The 24,986-nt window shown below is 37.7% G+C and overlaps 1 protein-coding gene across 1 annotated transcript in view; it reads left to right on the forward strand.

Annotated features, from left to right (window-relative positions):
* The window catches only part of LOC146003027 (uncharacterized), a 257,704-nt gene that overhangs the window by 115,590 nt on the left and 117,128 nt on the right, over nucleotides 1-24,986 (forward strand). The gene's annotated exons all lie outside the window — the stretch shown is intronic.

Consider the following 24,986-nt stretch of genomic DNA (forward strand, 5'->3'; position numbering starts at 1 on the left):
ATCGGGTTCGAATCCCGACCGGGGCATGGGTGCTCTCTGTGAGTGTCCTGATCAATTTCATCACATATCCTCATAGTCGCGATTAGCCAAAAGTGGCAGAAAAGCGACGGTAAATAACAAACATCTAATCAAATCGAGTAAGCATCCTCTCACAGCCTTTTGCAAGTCTTCAAACCTTATGTATGCAAAGTATGGACATTTGCTCAGAGCTAATTGTTATGTCTGGACTTGGACGAGTACAAGTTTTCCGTCAATGACACTTCCAGTACTAAAAACCTTCTGCTGCAAGGAACTGAGGTAGTTATTTTCTGGTGGAAATTTTCTTGCAAACCAATTACACACAATCAACAGTCATTTAATTACCTATATAATTCACTATTTTTGTAGTTATAATATTCGTACCTAGTTTTTGTATCCTGGGCATAAACAGCCACCTGTAAAGCTGTAAGTTCAATAGAAATTTGTTGTTGTTGTCGAACCTAGTTTTGAAAATTATAAAAGGGAAGTAGGAAAACCATTCTTACTTTTATAATCAGTCAACAGGTGGCAGAAATCACAAGTTTAATGTAATATATAAAGATATTAATAAACATTACTGAAGTTTTATTGTGTATATAACATTAATTACATTTGTTTGATATACGCATTCGTGTTTAATACATATATACATACCGTGTATTCGGATAATAAATTTAATGATTTTTTCTTGTGTATATCTTTCTTTCTGTATATTCTGTAACAATATAATGAGTGTCATGTATGAATTCTATCCTTCTAATACAAGGACCTATCTGTCGATCTTCAATAAAGGCATATTACATTTTTGTCTTGAAGCTGGAAATTTATACAGGGTGTTTCCAGGTTGATGATACAAACTTTCAGGGATGATGGAGAAAAGAAGGGCACGTGTATCAATTTGAGATAAGGAACCCTGGTCCGGAAACGACTTAGTCGAAAGTTATAAGCGAAAATCGGTAAATGAAGATGTAATGCTTTTATTACCTGCAATAGTTCCACAAGCTGCTACATTCACAACAGTTGTTCAAAGTGGCGTCCCCACTTGATTTCTTCTTGTGGGGTCATGTGAAAAGTCTTGTTTACGAGACACCTGTCGAGACTGAAGAGGATCTCCTTGCAAGAATTCTCGCTGCCTGTGACATTGTTCGAACGACCCCGAGGTTGTTCCAACGGGTACACCAGCACTTTGTGGGACGATGATGTCATGCCTGCAGCGAAGCTGTGGGATGCCACTTTGAACAACTGTTGTGAATGTAGCAGCTTGTCAAACTTGTGCAGGTAATAAAAGTATTACATCTTCATACACCGATTTTCGCTTATAACTTTCGACTAAGTCGTTTCCGGACCAGGGTTCCTTATCTCAAATTGATACATGCGCCCTTCTCCATCACCCCTGCAAGTTTGTATCATCAGCTCGGAAACACCCTGTATAGTTCGTCTATACAGTAATTAAAGATTTTAATTTTCTGTGTATCAAAGATTTTTATTATCCTTGCAATACAGTAAATAAGTCGAGAAATCCGATAGGACAATCGTAGATCCCTTGGCAATCACCTCCTGCTTCCCCGACCTTCTGTGCTGCAATGTATTCGTTGTCTTCTTCTATGGTGGCGTTGTGGGTGTCCAAAAGCGAAGTGGGTCTGCAAAAGAAGAGAATGGAAATTTGTTAACACTTGAACCGCATTACTGAATCAAAAATTAAGGGATATTGCAAGATTACAGAATACAGGAAAAACATACAGGGTGTGCATAAAATCTTTCGTTGATTTCAAATATTACAGAAACCCCGCCGAGTTACGTAAGTAATGCGTTCCGTAAACCTTTACGTAACTTGAATTTTACGTAAGTCGAATTTGTAAATTGCTTAAGTCTCACTTCGTATATATGTATATTATAGACACAGTATTAGTTTTATAAATTAATCATGCAGCAGTATTTACTTCGATATAAACTATAAAAGTATGAAAAATATATAAAAGAATATAAAAACAAACTGACATCCATTGCAGTATGTCGTTGCATACTGCAATGGATGTCAAAGACGCAAAAGCCGCAAACATGTCCATTGGCGCTAGTTGTTGTAATTTTCGAGATGTATTACGTAACTGCGAATTTGCGTAAGTCGCGTATTACGTAAGTTACTGTATTACACAAAAAGTTCGCTAGGTAGTGTTTTTTTTTTAAAATGACACCTAACTCAAAAAGTTTTGTTGTGTTACATGTGATTTAGAAATGTTCTCCATAATCAAAAGTTTGTTGTTTTCCTCATAAACTTTGACATGAGCGCCATTTGTTGCACGGATAATGTCTGAACGATACTCAATTTCTATCCATGTGTTAGGCAACATCTCTTCAGTCACCCTCGACGTTTCAACATCTGAAACTAGTGAAATGTACTATTTTATGTGAACAGAATATCTTGAGGCGTAATATCATGAGAATGTATCTCTCCCAATCCCAATCCAGCGATTTGGAAATGCGTTACTCAAGTACCAACACCTAAACCTCAATGTGAGGATGTTGTCTAACACATGAGGAGAAGTTCATGAATAAAACAACGAACTTGTGATTTTGGGGAGACATTTCGAAAACACAACATGTCTGTGCCTAACGTAACAATATGTTTCGAGTTCATTAGAAGAAAAAAACATGTCTTACCTAGCGTACTATTTGTGTAATAAATGTTTGAAATCAGGGAAAGTACTCAGACGGTACTTTATGCAAGTATCCTTCCGCCATCTGTGAACGATTTAAGCATGGGAGCCCACAGAAAATTTTCCATTGTGGATTAAAGTCAAATAAAAATTGAATTACCGCATTTGCCGCCGCATAAGCCCCTCTTTTTTCGTACACATTTTCGAGGAAAAACATTTATCACTGAATATTATAATATTTTTACAATATTTCAAATATAAAGTAATATATAAGTCTACTATCAAGAAATAAATTAAGTAATCTAACTAGGAAAGAATACATTTTAATCTTCTTCGACAAAACCCAGAGCTAAATGAAGAGTCGCTTGAAACATCTTCTGAATCAGAATCTGATTTCTCATACAAAAAATTGTCCTCTGTACCATGCAGTGCATTACTATAACCTGACAAGTTAAGTCCCAATTGCGCAGATCGCTTCGGAGCACTCCTAATACGCCATCCTCCCAACCACTCTTGCACGTACCTACTGGTCTGGCCTTGAGAGTACCAGTGGTGCCAACTCAGCAAAATTAAGCTAAAACAAATATGACAAACTATTTTGACTGTGTAGATTGTCGGTGCCGGCTCATATTAATTTATCAGTGGTTCATTTGATTTAATCCGGTCTTTGAAAATGCGTGCTGTGCGCGGATCGTAAACTGTAGTATTACGCACGCGCGTTAGCGTTTATAACGAAGAGAAACTACTGGACGAATGACTTCATTTTCTGAATGCGACATCGAGCAGTGGCCTGTTTTTTTTTCAAAAGCCGAGTAGGGTGGGGGTTATTTTGTTTATCGTACAACAATCACTACGAGAAGGCAATCTGATAACACGCTTGCCTGTGTTCTTTTTTAAAGCATTGAAATGTTCTTGCTCTTTACTCTTGGCTGCATATTTTTGAAATGCAAAAAACAAATCATGCCGGGTCCAACGAAATCCATAATTTGCTCTGGAAAGCCCCTTAGAGGACAGGCCAGAGAAATTGTTTACAATGTTGCAACATATTTGCGAAATCAGAAGGAGTTACATAAACTTAAGTATAATGTTGTCGAGTCCACAAGCGCCGCCACGGGAGTATCTAAATGGATTGTTTCTCAAGTTTTAAAAGAAGGAAAAGCGTCGTTGGCGAAAGGTGAGCTGAATTTCTGTACTCCGACAGGTTAGAAAACATCCGAGGAAAAAGCGAATACAAATTTTGTTGAAAATCCTCAGACCATTGCGCTCCATCCAGGTTGCAACACTGCGAACCAACGTCGACGCGGAGAAGAGAGTGGGGAAGTGTGGTGTGAGGTGCGCAACAGCTATTTGCAGCGTCTTGTTAAACTTTTCAAGTTATAAGGAAGGAAGAAAGAAATCGTCTAACAGAAAATTTCCAAAAGTGATGCGTATGAGACTAACTAACTCTCTAGCCTTCTTATGGCTGCAGCAAAACAGGCCACATGTATTGATTGGCCTTCCATCTGTCCCTATCCTGAGCAAGATGTATCCACTCTTTTCCATTGTTACCAATTTCCTTTTCTTTTAGGCGTATGAGACGCACTGTGCTTTTCAAACCCATTTTAAAAGGAAAAACTGTGACTTGTACGCGGGAGAATACGATACATATTATCTTACGTGAATATGGCGTTGACAATCTCTCCGAAAAATCCGTTGGAGGCGATTGGAGCTTCGGCTGCCTCACAGATTGTCCTCAGGAGGCAGGGTCTTCCGCGAAGGCTATGGCTGCAACAGATATAAGAACAGTCAACATTTGTAGGCAAAAGTTTCAAAGTAGGGTTGTTAAAGGTCCAGGAATTTTAAATAAATTCAATTCCGGTCCAGGAATTTTAAATAAATTCAATTCCGGTCCAGGAATTTTAAATAAATCCAATTCCGGTCCAGGATAGAAAGTCAGCAAGCGTAAATGGGTTCTGGACCGTAAAGAACCTTTTTATATGTAACGTATTTCAATTCGGTCCAGGGACCTTTTTTTCCGGATCAATTTAAATACGATCCAGGAACCCTTTTTTCTGAATGACTTGAAGACTAAAATTGGTAAACGCTGTAAGTGCCACAAGAATTCAAACGCCGTTTTCCACCTTAAACTGTGAAATGTGCCATGCTTGATAATGTGGTAAACGTGAAAAGTGGCTGGTAGCCTTCTAAGTAGTTCAAAGGGCGTGTAAAAAGGCACTAGTGTGAACGTTCGTACGGGCTGATGTGCTGAACGATGCGATTTTCCAACACTTTCGCTTTTGGCACTTACAACGTTTACCACTTTTAGTCCTCATTTTAAATTCGGTCCGGAAACCTTTATTCCAGGTTCAATTTCAATACGGTCCAGGACACTTTTTTTCCCGAATTAGTTTAAATAGGGTCCAAGTTCCGTATTGAAATGAAACAATACGCAACTTGGATCGATCACGGACCTGACGATAAACAATTATCCACTTGTGAGCATGAAAGAATAATCCAGGTGCTGCCTGTCTCGAGAATCTAAGGCGAAACGCAAACGCTGCAGTTACGTTACCCCTCTCCATTTAGCCCCATTCTCTCGCGAGTGTTCCTTCACTTGGTTGTAGCAACACCTCTGGCAACACTACCTGTCCCTGTTGGGATATCTGCTGGGCGGCTCCTATTGGCTGCAGTTGCTGGATCGGATGCCAAAGCAACACGTAACGGGGTTGTTTGAGCTCAATGTGACGCCACGCTAATATAGTCCATTGCGTTATGTATACAGTAACTCTTCGACAAGGGAGTTTTTGAACCTGGCTCACGAGAGAACAACAGCGTTATCATTTATTCCCTGTGCTACGTTTTCTACAACAGCAGCGTGACATTCCAATGTAAAACGTACTCGCGGACATTTTTAGAAGGCAACTTTTAATCGGTCGACCCTGGTCCAGGAATTGTAAATAATTTCAATTCCGGACTGGGAGAGAAAATCGGCAAACGTAAATGAGTTCTAGACAGTGTACAGGGTGTACCAAAAGTCCCATTACCCCCCCTTTAAATTGTAGGTAAACCTGCAAAATGTTATTTTAACAGCATGCGTATGATGAGAGGATGGTATACCATTAAATCAGACCAATGACCACCATTTACTCCAGAGGATCTGTGTGCACACCGCCATTTTCATGGCACAGTATTATTCGCCTCCAGGTTCGATGTGAAATCCTCCGTAAAATAAGATGCCAGATCTGGATTTCAGGTGGCCATTTTAAGAGAATAACTCAATGATGTGTTCAGAGACAAATGGATTGGTCGAGGATCGCCAAATTTACCAGCACCTCTAAAATGGCCACCCTAAAGTTCAAACCTGACCCCTTGTGATAATGCGCTATGGGGGCACACCAAACAGAAAGTCGCCCATAATCGTTATCAGACAAATGGGGAACTTCAAGAAGCCGTTCGCAGTGCGTTTGCTTCCCTCACGCCAGCCATGTTAAGGAGGATTTCACATCGCCCCTGGAGGCGAATAATACTGTGCCATGAAAATGGCGGTGTGCACACAGATTCTCTGGAGTAAATGGTGGTCATTAGTCTCATTTAATGGTGTACCATCCTCTCATCATACGCATGCTGTTAAAATAACATTTTGCAGGTTTGTCTACAATTCAAATGGGTGGTAATGGGACTTTTGGTACACTCTGTACAACCTTTTCATATTTAAAGCATTTTAATTAGGTCCAGGAACCTTTTTCCGGATCAATTTAAATACGGTCCAGGAACCTTCTTTCAATGTAACAATACGCAACTTGGACCGAATTCAAATTGTGCGAGAAAAAAGGTTCCGCTCCTGCAGCGGAACCCAATTGAACCCATTAGAATTCATGCGTTCCCGGACTTTTAACAACCCTGTTTCAAAGTTTTATTCACCCTTTGTTGAGAAAACTAACATAACACCTACGTCAAAAGGAAAATAATGTTTTGGATAAAGTTAAAATGCTATCGAGCGTATAAGGGGTGACCTTAGAAAGCTTCACTTCCACGAAGTACACCCATTGGACTGCTATCTTGCAGGTCAACGCGGCTCTGGCGCCAGGAGCCACAGCCAATAATACTCCTCTGTGGGACTGTCTGTTGTTCTGTGTTTGTTCATTCGTGTGATGACTACCCTTTTACAGCCTCAGCTTTTTAACTGGGTTTTGGAGATTTTACCTCGGAGATATAGTTTTTGTTGTTCGTACAGAATATATGGCAAGAAATTTGTTGAGAAAGCTAAACAAACATATTTATTTTCTTATCACCCTATCCTCATTTTGTTGGGGGTGTAAGGAGGCACCCAAATATCAACCTCACTTCCACGTAGTTCTACACCCTAGATTGCTTTGGAAGGGTAGCGAGGCTCTGGCGACTAGACCTGCAGCCAGGATAATCCTATATAGGAATTATGTTGTGTTGTCCAAATTTATTTGTGATTGTCTCTTCATCCATCTCATCATAATCATCCATTCATCCCCATGTCGTGATTAGCGAAAGGTGGCAGAAAAGCAACGTAAAATAACCCAATTCAATCAATCAATCCTCATTTTGTTGTAGTTAAGGAGCTTATCCCCGTAATTACGTGACGTACACAAATAATCAATATGCTGCCGTGCCCATAATAAAAAAAAAAATCAGTCAATAAAATGGTATCATTAATTGTATGTCGAAATAAAAGTGGATTATAATTTAAACTGAAATACATGACCAGTGTTCGAAAAATCTTCTTCAGAGCTAGGCGCCAGCTCTGAAATTCAGGCGCCAGGAAACCACCTACTGGCAATTGTGCACACTATAAGAAGTTGAGCATCACCGTATTCAAAACATTGCTAAATCATGTGAGAAAGCAGAAAATTTGGGGTTGGGGGACAAAAGAGTACGGAATAGTTACTGATTCTATGAAATGTTCACAACGTTGATAAAAAAAATCGTAACACAATTAAGCCTTGTTTCCATGATATGAAAAACTCAATATGCTGACCAAGGCAGACATTTATTTTATTATAAAACATAAACTAAACGTAACGTTTCAACCTTGTAGCAAGGTCTTTTGTACACCCAACGGCGAAAGAAACAGTAGACGAATATTATTGTCCACCACCATTTTCATTCGGTTTGAATTACACGATATGATGACACTTAATTGAAATAATAACTTCAATAAGCAAAGAACAATGCGTGCTTCGAACGAACATAGTTTCATTCCTTAAACCAACACAGGATGTAGAATAAAAACTAAATAAAATAGCGGTGGACAATTTGCTCACCATTATCTCTGTCGTTAACTTTACTTGGTGCAGAGTCTGAAGAAGACCTTGCTAGAAGGTTGAAACGTTACGTTTAGTTTATGTTTTAAAATAAAATAAATTTCTGCCTTTGTCAGCATATTGCGTTTTTCAAAATAATTATTTGCTAACTTGCTATACTGCAATTTGAACTTAGAACCTTCAAAATTTCGTACATTCAAACTTAAAAGAACTGCAACATTACAGCAAAAGATCACAGTCGCCAGGCTGAAATTTTTAGTCGCCATGGCGACCTGGCGACGGATTTTTCGAGCCCTGTACATGACATAGTATTTCAGATTGGTTACAGAGCTACAAAACTATAATCTAAGTATTGAAAATTAGGCACAAACAGGAGATGTACTACGTAGAAATTTTCAGCGAGAAATGCAGGCTCGACCAAGACTCGAACCCGGATCTCTGGCATACCGTGCCATTGCGCTACCATTTTTTTTTCCATCATCACACTTCATTTACTCACATAATTTCACTCAAATTTCTCTTTCAGGACTTTCAGGACACACACTCACAAACATTCATGTCCGAAGCGGCCTGGCCTCGCCTGATTTTTCGCTATCGCTGATTTCCTGCGTAAAACACCTACTGTGTTTCAAAGGCAACAGATCCCGTTGCTGTAACACTGACAGAGACAGCGATAGCGAAAAATCAGGCGAGGCCAGGCCGGCTCGGTAGCTCAGTGGTAGAGCAATGGAACGATATGCCTGAGACCCGGGTTCGAGTCCTGGTCGAGCCTGCATTTTTCGCTGAAAATTTCTACGTATAATCTAAGTGTTCTCTATTCTGTTTAATTTCAAAGTGTGCATTAATTTAACAAAACCTCAAACAAAATTACAAAGTATAGCTTACCTTTCTAATACATCCTCAAAAGTTCTGTACGCTATCAGCTTGTCAAAATTCTTGAGCGAACGGAAAAACCCTTGCACATTTTCTATGAATAGCTCTGTCCCATTTGACGGCATAGCGTAATTGGCTTGGAATTTATACCCCCAATGGAATTTCCTCTTTTGGGGAAACTTGATTGGAAGCGAGAGCCAGAACAAGATCTGAGAAAATAAAGATGAGATGAGATTCAAATAACTCAAGAATGTTACGAACTACTGTAGAATGGCTATATAGCGTTAGCGACAATCGTGTTACGTAAACCACTGACCTTTCTGTCAATACTAAGAAGAATTAAACAAAAACATTAAAAGTTTGACAAAAATTATACGACATTTTGCATACTGCTCAAATTTACATTAAATTTAGCAGTATTTTACATCATCAGTATAATAACGGTTACCTGCAGAGCTGTGCTTCGTATCCAAACAAGATAGCGCCTTTTTCTGGACAATGTGCTTTCTGCCTTGGGATCATCATAACATCCTCCTGTGGTGTATAGGATTAGGGACAGTAGTAAGAAATTTTGGAAATATCTGAAGTGAAAGAAATAAATATGTTAACATTTGATTGTACATTCACAGTTGCTTTTACCGAACTGTAATAACAACATTCACACTAATCCAATGGACCCAGATTTGATTCCTTGAAACAATAATGTAGTGGACTTATATATCAAAAACAATATTGTCTGTACAGTGGAATCTCAAGTTCCACTATATTAATAAATAGTGGCTCAACAAGAACGCCGGATTTAATAACTTGATTTTTTTTTTTATGAAATGGAATATATTTTTGCATCATTACAAAGGGTGGCCTACATGTTGCCATTTAGTATGAAAAAAAAAGACAATATCTGTCATATGTGTTCCACGACATGCTCTGCATGTAGTCACTCTATCGATAAAATTACTGATGACTTGCACAGACTTGCTCCTCGATTTGGCCGATGACTCGTCGAATTTCCTCCTTGAGCTCTGGTATGGTTTGTTCGGGGAATGTCTTCATGAACCTGCTATTCCACGTACTCCCAAAGGAAGAAGTTGGAGGGTGTCAGGTTACATAACCTCGCTGGCCAGTTCTGGTCGCCGTTCCGCGAAAGGAGTCGGGTTCGGAAATTTGTCGTGCAGCAAGGCAATCGTCTCGTGAGAGGTGTGATAGGTACTAGTGCATTCCTACTGGAATCACAAGTGCTCAATATCCACACCATTCAAATAAGACAAAAAAATTAAGACAACATTACTTGAATATGTAAGGACAGTGTCGCCAACCCGACAACAAGAAGACATTGGTGCAATTCAAATCCGCTGTTCTTGTTGCGACACCCTTTATTATCCGCCCTACTTTCCAAAACCCATCAACTCTTTTTACAACAAATAGCCACGCTTATGTAAACGGAAATACATTTTGGCGCAGTCGCCCAAGTCACCCGGCCCTTATACATCAGTTTTTACCTCAAAAATTTCATTTGGTGAAGTATTTACTATTCGTTTATCATTTATTTATTTGTTTGGGACAGAAAGGGCCTGCCAATTTACAACGTTCAATATTGAAATTATATGATTACTAGGGTCCGGGACTTTATGTCCTATAAAACTGTAAAATATGTATGTAATTATGTCATATAAATTAGAAAATATGTCATGAAAAATTACAAATATGTCAGAAAAATGCAGAAATATTCCCAGTAAAGCCAAAAATGTGCACAACAGTACTCTCGAATTTCTTCCATACCCGATAAAGTATGTAGAGTAGGGGCTGTAATTTACCGAATGTTATATTTGAATGGCTTATTGCAGAAAGGGACCTGAGTCACTTTTGCACAATTCTGAGAAAAACAATGAAAAATCGTATAATATTAATAGTGTAAGAAAGAAATGTGCCGTTGTTGGCTCAAATATTCAACATAATGAATAGTTAATTTTGCAACCCTCAATGCACCCGCCTGCGGTATGCTGCTAGACACAGTGGAGATGAAAAAATTAACTCCAATACCTCAAAAATGTGACTCAGGTCCCTTTCTGCAAAAAGCCATTCATTTACTTTTGACTGATTTTTGTGAAAAGCGAAAAAGGCAAAGAAATGAAAACGAAACTTCTTCACTATCCGTGCAACAATGAGAGAGAACATTTTTCCTCAATAATGATTGCATGGCTATCAATTGTCGGCGGGATAAAAAAAAGTGGGGTATTATTGTTCTATACTAAGAACAATATTATATTTCCTACGTAATTTCCATATAATGCCATCGACAATATGAACAATTTGCACTATCCGTTGTGCTAAAGCTACGAAGAAAAAAATATGAAATAACCGATTATGTGCGACAGAATTACGAAATTATACAGAAATATGTCTAATTACAACAATATTGAAGAAATATGTTGTAAAAACGCAAAATTGGTGAAATGTGTCAAAAATATGCTTTGTCAAGTTTGTCTATTTCGGCTGATTTTCATCAGATATGTAAAGATCTCATCCCAATATTAGATCCGAAGCCAAATGAAAAATATGTTATAACATAAATTCCCGGGCCCTAATGATTACATAAAGAAGAAGAACATAAGGTAATTAATATGAAAGACAACTGATATAACTTCAACTCGAAGTATGACATTTCAATCTACAATTTACATTTATTAACAATAGTGTAAAATGTCATTTCTTGACGTTCCACTACAATGCATAGGAGTTTGTGAACTGAGAACATTTGCACTGATGCTTCCCTCAAAATATTTACCTCCTTCCGTACAACTGTAAATACGCCACTGAAGTACTCTTTAACTTACTACGATGTAACAAGGCTTCTCACCTAAAGTAAACATATCAAATAAAGCAAATTGCAAACTTAAAACCAAGAGAAAGAGAACAATTAATTACTACTCACCTCCTGATGTTCATTGCGATAATCTTGCAAGGTGCAACACCTTTCAGAGTGTGTGGGATCAGAGTAACCTACTCCCACTTCCCATGCTTAAAAGAAACACTATAGAGTTACTTCTGCTGGCAATTTTCAAAAAACATGACTAAAGATAACGTTACACATCTCTCTGTAGTACGGTTGGTGTTAACAGTGCTGAAAAATTTCATGTAAAGTTGCTAACAAACTGTTTTATACAAACTGGGAATTTGAATTCCTGGAGAAGATTCTAAAGTGGCTATTGTCAGTAGTACGTATATACCGGTATAGCGGACTGCTCGGTCAACGTCGCTGCTTGGTAATTATGAAGATTTCTGTTTGAGTCTTCCTTCATGGTTGTTGTTAATTTCGTGAAGCTATTCAGCTGAAAATTGTGAGAAAATTAGTCAACTTGTTCTTGACCTGGTTACTTATCAATGACCCGTTCTAAATGTCAAAAAACATATCAAGACTCCCCTCTTTTTATAATTCTTCTTCTGCATCAGGTGCCTGCAGTCTCGTATCACTCCTTGCTTTCGTTTTGAAACCAGTGGGCGGAGCTTATTGTCTGAGCAAGATGGCCGCATGCCGCCCGCATCTACTTCAACTGACAGAAGAGCATCGCATCGCGTACTGCAAGCGCACGTAGGCTCTCCATCCTCCAACCGAGACTGGAGATGGGCTGCAACTGCAAACGTTCGTGCGCGCGTAACTATAATATGCATGGATTCGAAAGCTGAAATGTATCTCGTTTTGTGTACAACCGATACATATATATGAAAATTAAAACTGAATATAACAACGGTTAGGCTCGTCATTAGTGGAGGTGTTTGCAAGATTTTTCGTATGTAAAAATTATCATAGTTATTTTTATACCATCCATTTCAAAATGTCCAAAAACACCAGCAAAAAAAAATGTAATTGAGTGTAATTTACATTGCTCTTGTCATGCTTTTTTCCTTAACTCAATCTAAAGTTTGTAAAACAATACTGATGCTTCACGTTTTTATGGCTTTGTGAAAGGGGGTTTAGGTTTACCAAACACGAATGATAAAATATTAGCGAGATTTGCAAAGAACATAGTTTTAGATCAATCTGCATATGGAGGGAGGGGAAATGCCGTGATTATTCACGACCCCAGCACACGTACATAGATAATGATTTCATAGTAACAAACCCATTACTAAGCCGCGCGTCAGGCTAAGTTTGCAGCAGGTTTTATGTATCAATCCGCGCGAGAACTGAGCACAGAATCTTCCGCGCCAGTCTTGCCTCAACCGCCGAGCTGCTTACATCGCAGACACTGAGAAAATCCACAGTATTGCCAACCACACAACACATCAAAACCCGCATGCATGTCAAGCGGAATATATTTGTGTTTCTTTTTGTCTCCTGAAACATAACATTTTAGAAGTACTTTCGGCGCATAAATTATTTAAAAAAATGTGTCATTACTTAATATAAATGCGAAATATCTTCGAAACATGAGAGCATGTGCATGGACGTCCGCAGGATTTTTTCCAGGGAGGGACAAGGAAGCTATTTTTTCCCAGGGGAGCAAACAAGTCACATTTCCCCCCAAAAGAGTGTAGTTCCCTAAAAAAACATTGCTTAAATTTGAATTTATGGTGTTAATGCAATACTTAACACATATTATTGTGGCTAAAATGAAATTATATATGTGAAATACATAATTTTTGGTTGACTTTCATTTTCCAGGGGGGGACACTGTCCCTTTACCCCCCCCTTCCGGACGCCCATGAGCATGTGTGTATATTTCGAGCACGCAAAAATAAAAATAAACAAAGATATAAGTAAACAACGACAGACCCTCTTGAATTTAATGACAAATTATTGTTTTTGGTTTATAAAAAAATACATTTATGAAAACCTTTGTTACTGTAAGACACACGCACTTCAAGTTATACCAGCAAAAAAAACAAAAGCATGATTTGTTATTGGAGATATATACAATCAGGTGCATTGTCTGCTGCTATTACTCTGGTTTCAATTTATGAATCACTTCACTAAACCACGATTCAAATCTTGGTCTGTCCATTTCTTGCTAATCATCCATCCCTTTCTTTGCACGGAACAGTAAATATGCGCCTTCAACAAAGACGTCATTGCCGCCAGTGGGTGAAACAATAAGCCTCCCCCTTCCCCTCTCCCTTTTTCGTCGGTTTCTTCAGCCCTGGCGGTGGTTTTGCACGGTGGTATATAAAAAAAATTCAATATAACGCCCACGCCCCTCCCAGAGTTAAAGCACGTCTGGTCCAAATAATAAACATGTTTCTTCTCACAGGGATATCTTTTAATACCGGGGACATTCTTTTGTTGTCAAACACCAAACAATCGTTTCCTCTTCCTAAACTCAAACCGCAAATCATTCAACACCCGGGATACAGTTCGTGCGCACATTGACTGCAAATCACCTCACGCCCTGTTTTACTTTGATCTTGTTTCCGTAAGGAGGATTATGCATTTTAAACAACTTGCTTGATTTGAAGAGCTTTTCCCTTCGGATGAAGCCCACAATAACATTCGCTGAACAGGAGACCTTGATTCAGCCATTCTCGCCGCTGTATAGCACGATTATTAATCACAATAAACATAGGGTTAAAATAGTGGGATGTGCAACACTGGTATCACGGATTCCACGCGCTCTGCAACGTATTCAGTCTTGCTCGACTCGCACTTGGGCTTCAGCGATTCCTCAGCTCAATACAAACTCCAATTGGCGAATCTGCGGATCCAAGTTCGTCTGCACAGTGATTGCATCCGATCAAGTCCACACCTGCTAATGGATGTATTATTTTGTCTGTATTTTACAAATTAAATAACTGTTTTCTTGCAAGTATGCAGTTGTCTCGGAATAGAACCCGTCTCGGTGGAACTATATTCTGCGCGCACGTTTGGATCTACATATGCGAAAACCTGCTGCAAGGTTAACCTGACGCTTGGCTTACGTTAAAAACGAAAGTTTACATTATTTTATTCGAGTAGCAAGAAATAAACAACCAAAATTAATAATTCCCTACTCCTTCACAATTTCTCCTATTTTCATAATTTTCTCATACTTTTCCAAGTCAATGGGTACCCCGACATTGAAAGCTTTCAGCATCTCACTTTTTTGTTACTATTTAACTTATACAATTGCAAATTTTGTTTTATGCTTGCGTAAGGTAATTTTTAAGTTTCTTTTCTTCAACATAATAACACAAAATTACATACGTTTTTATGGTGACTACAAATGTCTTGGTCTGCCTCCGCTTCATTCTGTCACGTGACTCGGCTTCAGACAAATCGCGCGATGCTTGCTCCTCCCCCTTCTTAACTCCATGTTCTGCATCTTATTTTTATCTTTCACTTCTTTGTTTTGTGTCTTTCTTTCCCCCTTTCTTGTGTTTTCGTTGTCTTGTTTCCTTCTTTTCCCTGTTTCGCTTATCTCTTCATTTTTTTCATTTTTCTCTTTTCTTAATTTGGGAAATGACCTCCGCGGCGTAGTGGTTAGCACAGCACGCAACGAGTCGGGAGTCCCGGGCAGGGCTGTAGTCGAGGATATAAACCGTATATCTTCTGGTTAACCGTATTCATTAGCAGTGGCTTGCCCAGGATCTTTGAAAGGGAGGAGTTATGTGTACATTTTCAAAGTAGGCAGTCCTCAGTTTGCTATATTTGCCTGCCTTTGACATTCTTTTTTTAGAAATACTGAACCAAAAGGGGGTTACAACCCCCACCAAACCCCCTTGGGCACGCCACTGCTCATTAGCATATACCTTCTGCTACAATCCGCATACCTTCTCCTTTCCTTTCGTTTATTTATGTAATTTGACCATAACTCCATTGATGTTATTATTGAGATCTGCCTTTTGCTATCAAAACCGATGTAGAAGTTTGACTTTACATAATTTGAGATTTCGGAGTATCGAGTAAGCCCCATGCAAGAGTCTCAAGAAAGTGTCCCCTTGTTCCCCCAGCCGGATACGCTCTCTGTGGCGTCGCCATGGATTTTCATTCGGGTGGGATTGAGGGTGGGCAATATATTTTCAGTAGGCTATTTTGTGATCAAATCTGGAAGATTACCTCTTTTCTCTTTCGCTTTCTTTTTATCTTTATTTCCTCTTTTCTTTCTTCCTCTCTTCCGTACTGCTTTTCTGCTTATCCATCTCTTTCTTTCTTGTGTTCTTTCTTCACCGTTTCTCTTTTCCTTCTCTTTCTTTCTCCGTTTTACGTTTCTTCCATTCCCTTTCTTTCTCTCTCTCCCTTTCTCTTTCAGCCTCTATTATCTTTTAACTATTTTCTATTTCAATTTCCTCGCTTTCGCTATTTCTTTATTCATCTCTTTTATACTGCTTTTCTCCTTACCTTCCTCTCTCTGTATTCTCATCTCCTCGTTCCGCAATTTCTTCCCTGTTTTTCTCTATCTTTCTTTCTCCGTTTTTCCCTCTAAGGTTTTTCCCTTTGTTTACTTATCTCTCTATTTCTTTCAGCCTTTATTCCTCTTTCTTTAACGTTTCTATTTCCCTTCCGTGTACCTTTTTCCTCTGTTTACTCTTCGTTCTTCCTCTTTTTTACTGCTTTTCTGCTTATCTGCCTCTTTCTTTCATTCTCCTGCTGTTTCTTTTTATATTTATTTCTCAGTTTTCCCTTTCCTTATCTCTTTCTCTTTTTGTTTCTATGATGTACATGTATTTCATTCTCTCTTTCACTCTTTGTATCTATATTTGTCTTTCCTTTGCTATTTCTGTTTCAAACACTATATCTCCCTTCATTTTGTCTTCTGTATGTGCTATTCTGGCTCTTTGACAACGCTCCTGATGCAAGTAAGGACTGTTGATTGTTTGCAATCATGATTGGAAAACTAAGGTTTGATGCGTTCACGTATCTTTGACACATCAAACAGGCCAAGTGCCTTTCCTACAGTTTGATTAAGGTAGATTTTCAGTTCGTCATCTTGTAAGGTGTTGAGTTAGTACTCCGACTATCTAGCAAGTATGAAAATTATCATCAGAATTGGAGTCACTCAAAGTTGACACGGATTTATCCTCAGATATCCTGAAATGTGTTGGTAATTTTCACTCACCAGTCCTTCAAGATATCTAGCTGATGTAATACGTGTTTTCAGTTCAGAAGCCTAAATTTACTGTTTCTATACTTGTCATAAGATTGATCCCTTTTGGGCAACCCGCACCTTTTAAATCATGGCCTTAAATCAAAGGTTTGATTGTGAAATTTGTAGTCCAGATGATGCACGAATACTCATATTAACACTATTGATCATTCTCATTCTCAAAAATTCCTAGGATATGTGACCTAAATATTTGTTCCAAAATGTTCCAGATCATTGCCTAAAATAAGATCCGATGCTGAGATTTCACCATGGTTTTCCAATATTACATTACACTAACATGTACGAAACACAGAATTGCTTGCAGAATCCAGAAACCTTTTTAGTAGTTTCTATATTAAAAAAGATACATGATATTAAGGAAGATACACATCAGATATGAACTCAACTTATGTACTGCAACGTTCCCACATCCATCACTAGATGGTAGCACTTGCTAATGAGTTAGTAAATGGCATTTGTTTTATAGAAAATTTCCTTTGCATTCAAGTTTTCCTTACATTTATTATTGCATAATTGACTATCTCGTAATTGCTGCGTATTTGAGCTTCTGAATGGTCTTCAAATGTTTCAAAACGCATAAAATTGCTCTCGCCCACGTAGAATTAATTCAGTGACCATGATGAATCATTTAAGATAGGAAGTGGTGGTAAAGGCATGTTTTGTGATAATTGCTGGTGTACCCTTCCATTCTCTTCCCTCCCTAATGCTTGCGGCTTAATTACGTAACAAAGTTTGTGCAATTCATGACGTAGTCGGACCTCCTCAATGGCTTAGTGGTAATGCCGTTGCCTTGTAACCATTGCACATTGATTTGGATTCCACTTTAAATTTTAATCTCAATTACTCTATCTATGCATAAAGTGGTCTTAAACTTTGACGTCAACATGTCGCCGCCGAGATTTACAAGCTTGCTTGGTTTATCATCGGGACTTCCCTTCTCTATGTTCTTGTATGTTTTTTTTCTTTTAAGTTTCTATTACGGGTTTCCAATACTTGCCAACATACTCTACTAGCATACGAAACTTAATTACACCATGTCCAATCTCTTGTAGCAGTGGAGAGCTCCTCTGGCGTGTCCTTTGGAAGGGAGAAGGGGGTCGCGAATTCACTACGATACAGTAGACATGTACGGCGAGAGAAACAGAAGGTGAATTGTCCACCACCATTTTCATTCGGTCTGTATTACACAGTGTGATAACAATGAATTGAAATAATGACGTCAATAAGCAGAGAGCAATACCTGCTTCGAACCAACATAGCTTCATTCCTTAAAACACCACAGGATGTAGAATAAAAAAGTAATGAAATTAACGGTGGACAATATGGCACCATTATTTTTGCCGTTGACTGTACTGTTGACTGCCACTGGGCCCCGCTTTTCACTAGTTTTACTCTCCTATTTCTTTTGGTTGGTGAAGTTGTGTCCGTAAGAAGTAAAGAAGTAAAGGTTATTGAGAAATAACTTAATACGTTGCAGAATTGTCACAATGAATGTTTATTGACAACGTCTTTCCGGAATTCAAAATCGACAGAAGTACAAGATTGCAAATAATCCATATACAGGTGCTGCAGAAGTAACGCCCTTTCTTACCAGTCAATTACAAAGCGAATATCGTCGAGACTTATTGAGTTAGTAATCTTTGTTTTCAGTTACCCTGAGGTAAGTAACATGCCCCATGTAGCTGAGTTGCTACCTCGATCGCTGGATCTAACGCCGCACTATTTTCTTTTTGTGATCTTGTGTACCATACCAAACCCCGAACCATTACTGATACTGATTTGCAAGACACAACTTGGGACGAAATGTCTGACATTAACCAATAATTATGATGGTTCGCTTGAGTGGTTGGTAAGGTGCGTTACTGTCTCACAGGAGAAGGGCAGCATTTTGAACATTTAACCTAAAACAACCAGTATTCGTATTAATATGTAGACTATGTACAGTCGTAGAAAGAAATACTTCCCCATAAGACTATTGGGGAAGTATTTTTTTCCATGACTGTACGTATTACCTGATTATGTTCATGTGGTATTATTGAACTGTAATTTTTCTAACTGCACTTAAACAACTACACTTGTCACAAAATATTTAGTAAAGATTACAAGCAACTGTAAAAGGGCGTTACTTCTGCTGCATCCTGTATTTTATTTAACATACAATTATATCACAGTTACTATTTAATAATTTATTTCGAACGGATCAAAAACTACCAGACTTCCACATACTGCGTGAACGAAGAAGAGATAACGCTGGCCATAAATGCCGACAGACCTAACTCAAACAGAGACAGAGGGCATCCAGGGTACAGGGAGAAGCAGTCTTCCTTTCTTTGACCTGCCACAAGAGCTGCGTCGTAGTCTTTGCTTTCCTCTGGCTCTACAATGTCTGTTGTGTTGTCAGGAAGCTGCGGTATCCTGAAATATATTATTATTTTAAAGAAATCTATATCACTACTCAGTGTTGCCAACTCTAAAGAAATATAATTCAGAAGTTTTAAAAAACGGCCTTATTTCGTTAACTCTAGAATTAGCAGTTGATGTAACCGAATTACCACTTACCACTTACGATAAGTCACCATACGACCACCTTCTTTTCTCCTTCCCCCTGATAGAGAAGAGTGGATGTCGGTTTCCGTACTCCGGTTGTTACTTTTCAGACTTTTAATACAGTATGCAATTTTATTTAAACTTCCACAAAACAGTCAAAGTTAGTATTTGCATGCTTTTATTAATTCGCGAAGACGCTAAAATATTAAACACCCCATGAAATAAAAGATGCCCAACCAGCTTAGAAATACGCCATCAACCGAAATGACACTTCATCAAAAAACCTTTACTTTTCATATATTTTACCAACAGGTTGCAAAATTACTTTTTTATACAACATTTTTGTCACTTAACTTTTATAGTATGTTGCCAGCAGGTTTGTAATGTATACATAATGATTGTATCACACAACTGATAAAAAATAAGTCACAATGTTACAAACAGGAATACAGATGGCAGGCAACACACAAAGCAAAAATTAACTAGTATTATTTTTTTTACAAAAGTTCCCATGAAAGTAGTATTCAGCGATTAATGAATCACAAACAACTGTATAACTTACAATGATTTGTCACAACTATCATTACTGAGTTGACCCCTTAAGGATTGTAAGTTAACAAATAACTACAAAAGGAACCATGACCCTTCCGATATTTAATCTATCTTTGAAAGTTTTATCCAAAGTATGGTATTCCAACCAATTCTCTAGACGTCGTTTAGAAAATAAAGGCAGGCCATTAGAATTATAGCAGGATTAAAGCCTAGAGAATCGTGCAAAACCTTGTTTAAGAAATTCAAAATATTAACCTTCCCTTCATTGTACATATATGAAATGTCATTATATGCGAGAAAAAAATATTGCACTACGAAGTTCAATAGAACATACATATAACACCAGAAACAAACAGCTCCTTGGGACTCCCCGATGGCACATTGGTAGCGTCGTCGCCTTGTAATCAAGGGTTCCCGGGTTCAATACCCGGTGGAGGCACATAGTGGTTCGGATTCCACTTTAAACTGTAGGTCCCTTCCCGATAAGCCTTACTGTGCACAAAATAGACTTAAAACACCAACTCGAACCAAACAAACAGCTCCTAAAGCCATTCTTCACCAGGCTAACATTAGTTCAAGAAGGACCCGAACAGATGGCAATTAAAATATTTAACCATTTACCAAATGATATAAAAGCCGAAAATATGACAAGTTTCAAAAACAAATGAAAAAAAAATATTAGTTAATAAGGAACATTATAGCGTTAGTGAATATCTAGAATGTAAATTACAGAAATTTTGTAATTATATTTTTTTTATCTGAACTGTACTGAACCTTCCAAATATATGGTTTATATGGAGTAATAAAATTCAAATTGAAATATAATATTTTCGAAAGCGGTGAACCTCAAACTTCGCTCGCCTGTGGATGAAATCCGTAAGAGATATTTTCATCGGGTTCTATGCTTCATAAAGTATCATCCAGTGAGATATTTTTAAATGCTGAACATTATCAGTTTACGTGTACAGAAAATTCTATACATTAATAACTGGCGGAAGGCAGCATTATAAGGTTTCCAGAAATGCACTCTAAAGTATCGAAAAGTCATATTTTGACGTCTGAGGACTGATGCATGTTAACCATGTAGTCATTTGGACCAATATGGGTCATGTGAAGCATTTGATGGGACAGGCGATTACGTCGCTTGAGCCTTTTTAGGGGCATATTACCTGAGATGTCAACACTAGCAGGTCGAAAATTTGTCAACAGACGAAAGCATGGGCCATGTATTTACATGAAAAATTATAATTTTGCACAAATGACATTTTGAAACTTACCTGAATATTAGGCTCAGTATTTCGTCCACGATCTTTTTCCTTGGAGTCTGCAACTGACCTGCTTCACATATAGTTTGTAGAACACAGACTCGTCCATCCAGGCCTCTCCTGCTCGAAGAAAAAGAACAACAGCAGCTATTCAGATCTCTCTGTGTTTGCTGCAACAATGTATTTTAGGATTGTAATTAATTGATATTTTTTTTCTTGTGGGATACCAGTGTTCAGTGTGTTCTCACAAGTGTAAAAGGTTCTCCTTGTGCTTCGGTGTGGGGCGGCCATATGTGAAGTTAGTGTGGTTTCGAGTGTTAACAATTGCGAAGAGCCTATTTATTTCTATAAATAGGAGGAAGAGGTTGATGTCGCTCAGGATGTTATCTGTGACAGATAAATTTCTACAATACATATGTCTAAAATCGTAATGTCGCGATAGGGACAAGAAGAAGAAGAAAGGAAGAAGCTAGCATTAAATTGCATGCATTTCAGCATGATGCATGTTATGTAATTTATGTATGAAATATGACAGTATATTTCTTCAATATATAATACTCATTAGGCACGTATCTAGAAATATATTTCGGGAGGGGTTCGAACCACGTGCTTAATGATAATATAAATATTTATAATCAATACGTTAATATAATTTATAGATATATTCATAACAATAATTACAATATGTAAATTAATTAATATTGTCATTGCTATTTTTACATGAATTGAAATCACATGAACAGAACGTATTCATTATCTAGCTTACTGTAGTTAGGATCGCTACAATTTATATAATAACAACTGTCCTGGAAATAACATTAGTCAAAATAATAAAGAAATACATATTTATTAAATAACGAAAATGATATTAGGTCCAGTTCATGAAAGTAAAATTCCTGAGTAATATTTTATGCATATTATTATAAGTAGTAGTAGTGTGATCCCAATCTAATCCTTGTCTTCCAGTAAGTTCGGTGGAAATACATAACCCTCAATTATACAACAAATGCTAAACAAGTATTTTTTCATTATTTAATCTTTGTAGTTGGTAAGTCTTTCATTGTGTGTGTTGGGAGGGGGTCCGAATCACTATACCCCCCTTTACATACGTCCCTAATACTCATGTAAGAAGTTGTTACATATGTAGATTAATTTATAATTAAAGTAATCTATTGAACATTACATTTTGGAGATCAGTTTTAAGTAATTTTACTTTGAAGTTCTTCCCAATACGCTGATTTCAGCACATATGCATTTCTTTCTATATTGGTCGCATCCATGAGGCTGATGCATGGAATGGATGATGGGATATCCATGCCTTTAGTCAGGGTTTCAAGCTGTTACCTCTATCTTGGTGCTTTACACTGACCACTGCGCTACGGAGATCTGTAGATGAAATATAATCAGTGGCGGCGATTGGGTTCCTAAACGGGGGGGGGCATGGTTCCAAAACGGGGGGAAGGACAGTTTACTTTCCCGTAGTAGATAAGGTTTAACATAGTGCGGGAGCAAAGTTGGCAAAAAGTGGAGGGAGCAACTGCCCCCCTCGCCCCCCTAATCGCCGCCAATGAGTATAATAATAATAGTAATAATAATAATAATAATAATAATAATAATAATAATAATAATAATAATAATAATAATAATAATTTACCAAGTGCTGAGCACAGTATATAACTTAATACACCACTAAGTGTAGTAAATAATTAAAGATATAAAATATATATGATGTAGAATAATGCATTGATAGTATCATTAATTTTTTTTTTTTTTTAAAAAACAAGATATTCTACTATACCTCTAAGGCAATGGCCAGATACACCATCATGTCCAGTTTGTACAATTTATAACATATTATGACTTAAATTATCTATTAGTGTTATCAATTCACTGCCATGCTTACTATTTAAATAATAAATAATAAAAATAATGTTTAGTGCTATATTTGGAAACCTTGCAGTAATAATAATAGTATAATCTTACTACTACTACAGTGGTATTAGTGACAGTAACAGCGATACTGGAGTGGTACATACGCTTCCAGGAGCCTTTCCATTCTGTCGAAGATGAGGCGTCTGTCTTCTCTTTTCCTCGCAACCGACGAGACTATGGACCTGCGACGGAACGGAACATTGTATGCGCTGGGCAAGGGGTATCCGATCGTAAGGTCATAGCCGTACGTCCATAGTCCCAAGTGATGTAGCCAGTCCGTAGTCAAGCACGCAGACAACTGAAATTGAGAACAAGAATTGCTTCTCAGCCGCGAAAAGATCCAGGATGGAAATTTGATGTGGGATTTGTCTTGATGCACTCACTTTGTCAATAACACCAATAACGAAATTAAAAACCAGGGTTCTTGAAAGTCCAGGAATTTTAAATAAATTCAATTCCGGTCCAGGAGAGAAAATCAGCAAGCGTAAATGGGTTATGGACAGTAAAGAACCTTTTACCTGTAAAGTGTTTCAAATACGGTCTAGGAACTTTTCTCCGGATCAATTTAAATGCGGTCCAAGAACCTTTTTTTGAATTAAACAATACGCAACTTGGACCGAATTTAAATTGTGGGAGAAAGAAGGTTCCGGTCCTGCAGCGGAACCCAATAGAACCCATTAGAATTTAAGGGTTACTGGACCTTCAACAACCCTGGTTAAAACCTATAAAAAAGCAAATAGTGGTAGCGTTCAGGTGAAAGTGTTTTACAATTCCGTATTTCTACATTATCCCTCGTCGACTTGTAATCAAAGGGTCACAGGTTTGATATCCGGTAGTTCGGATCCCACTTTCAAACTGTAGGTTCAGTCCCGATTAGCCTATCTGTGCATAAAGGAGGAAATTTATTTATTTAAACACATGACACTACAGGCAAATGCCCATTTACAGTGTCTTGTTGGTATGAAATTATAACACTGGTACACAAAATATGCAATCAGAAGAATTCAAAAAGTACAATAATATGATAATATGTGTTACAGTAATATAAAAATTAATATAAGATTAGATATGAAAGAGAAGTATAAAGTATTAACCTGACAGTTTGGGAACTTACACATGATAACCAAGAAAATAACCAAGGAAAAACATATGTACTTCACCTTACATTTAAAAACGATGATATATAGATGTAATGACAGTAATTAATAAATAACACAAAAGAAAAAAGAAAAATAGGATGGACTCTACGCCTGTACATAAAGAGACTGAACTAATAAACAAAGTTAAGTCTGGCTTTGGAACTAAGTTTCTGTTTCCCTTTTGAATTTTCGAAAACTTAGGAAGATGTCTAAAGTGGACTTAGAAGAAATACTCAAACTCTACACGGTTCAATAATGATCTTCACCTACATAGAAAATATATTATTTTAAAATGATTTAATCTGACGAAAACTTCGCGCGAAATGGTGAAACTTGGGTATGTAAAAAATTATTCACTTTGTATTGAACTTTTATTATTTTTATCTGGAAACAGAGAAAACAGTGAATTTGGACTTTGGTGGAAATGTACTAAGATGTTTTGCAAATTCGCATATTAAGTGTTATTCTCGAGAACTGGCATATTAGAGTTTATTCATGAAAATATTATTTAAAGTTATTGACTACGTGAGTTGTGGAAAGGATTCCAAGCTTACGAGAGCTAACGTTACTCCCATATTCAGGGTAGAAATGCAATGCTCAGCGTCAAACCAGGTTATACACATTTCTCCAAATACATGAAAGTATGATATGCTAT

The sequence above is a fragment of the Lepisma saccharinum genome, chromosome 19, assembly GCF_977018435.1.
Source record: "Lepisma saccharinum chromosome 19, izLepSacc3.1, whole genome shotgun sequence".
NCBI classification, from domain to species: domain Eukaryota; kingdom Metazoa; phylum Arthropoda; class Insecta; order Zygentoma; family Lepismatidae; genus Lepisma; species Lepisma saccharinum.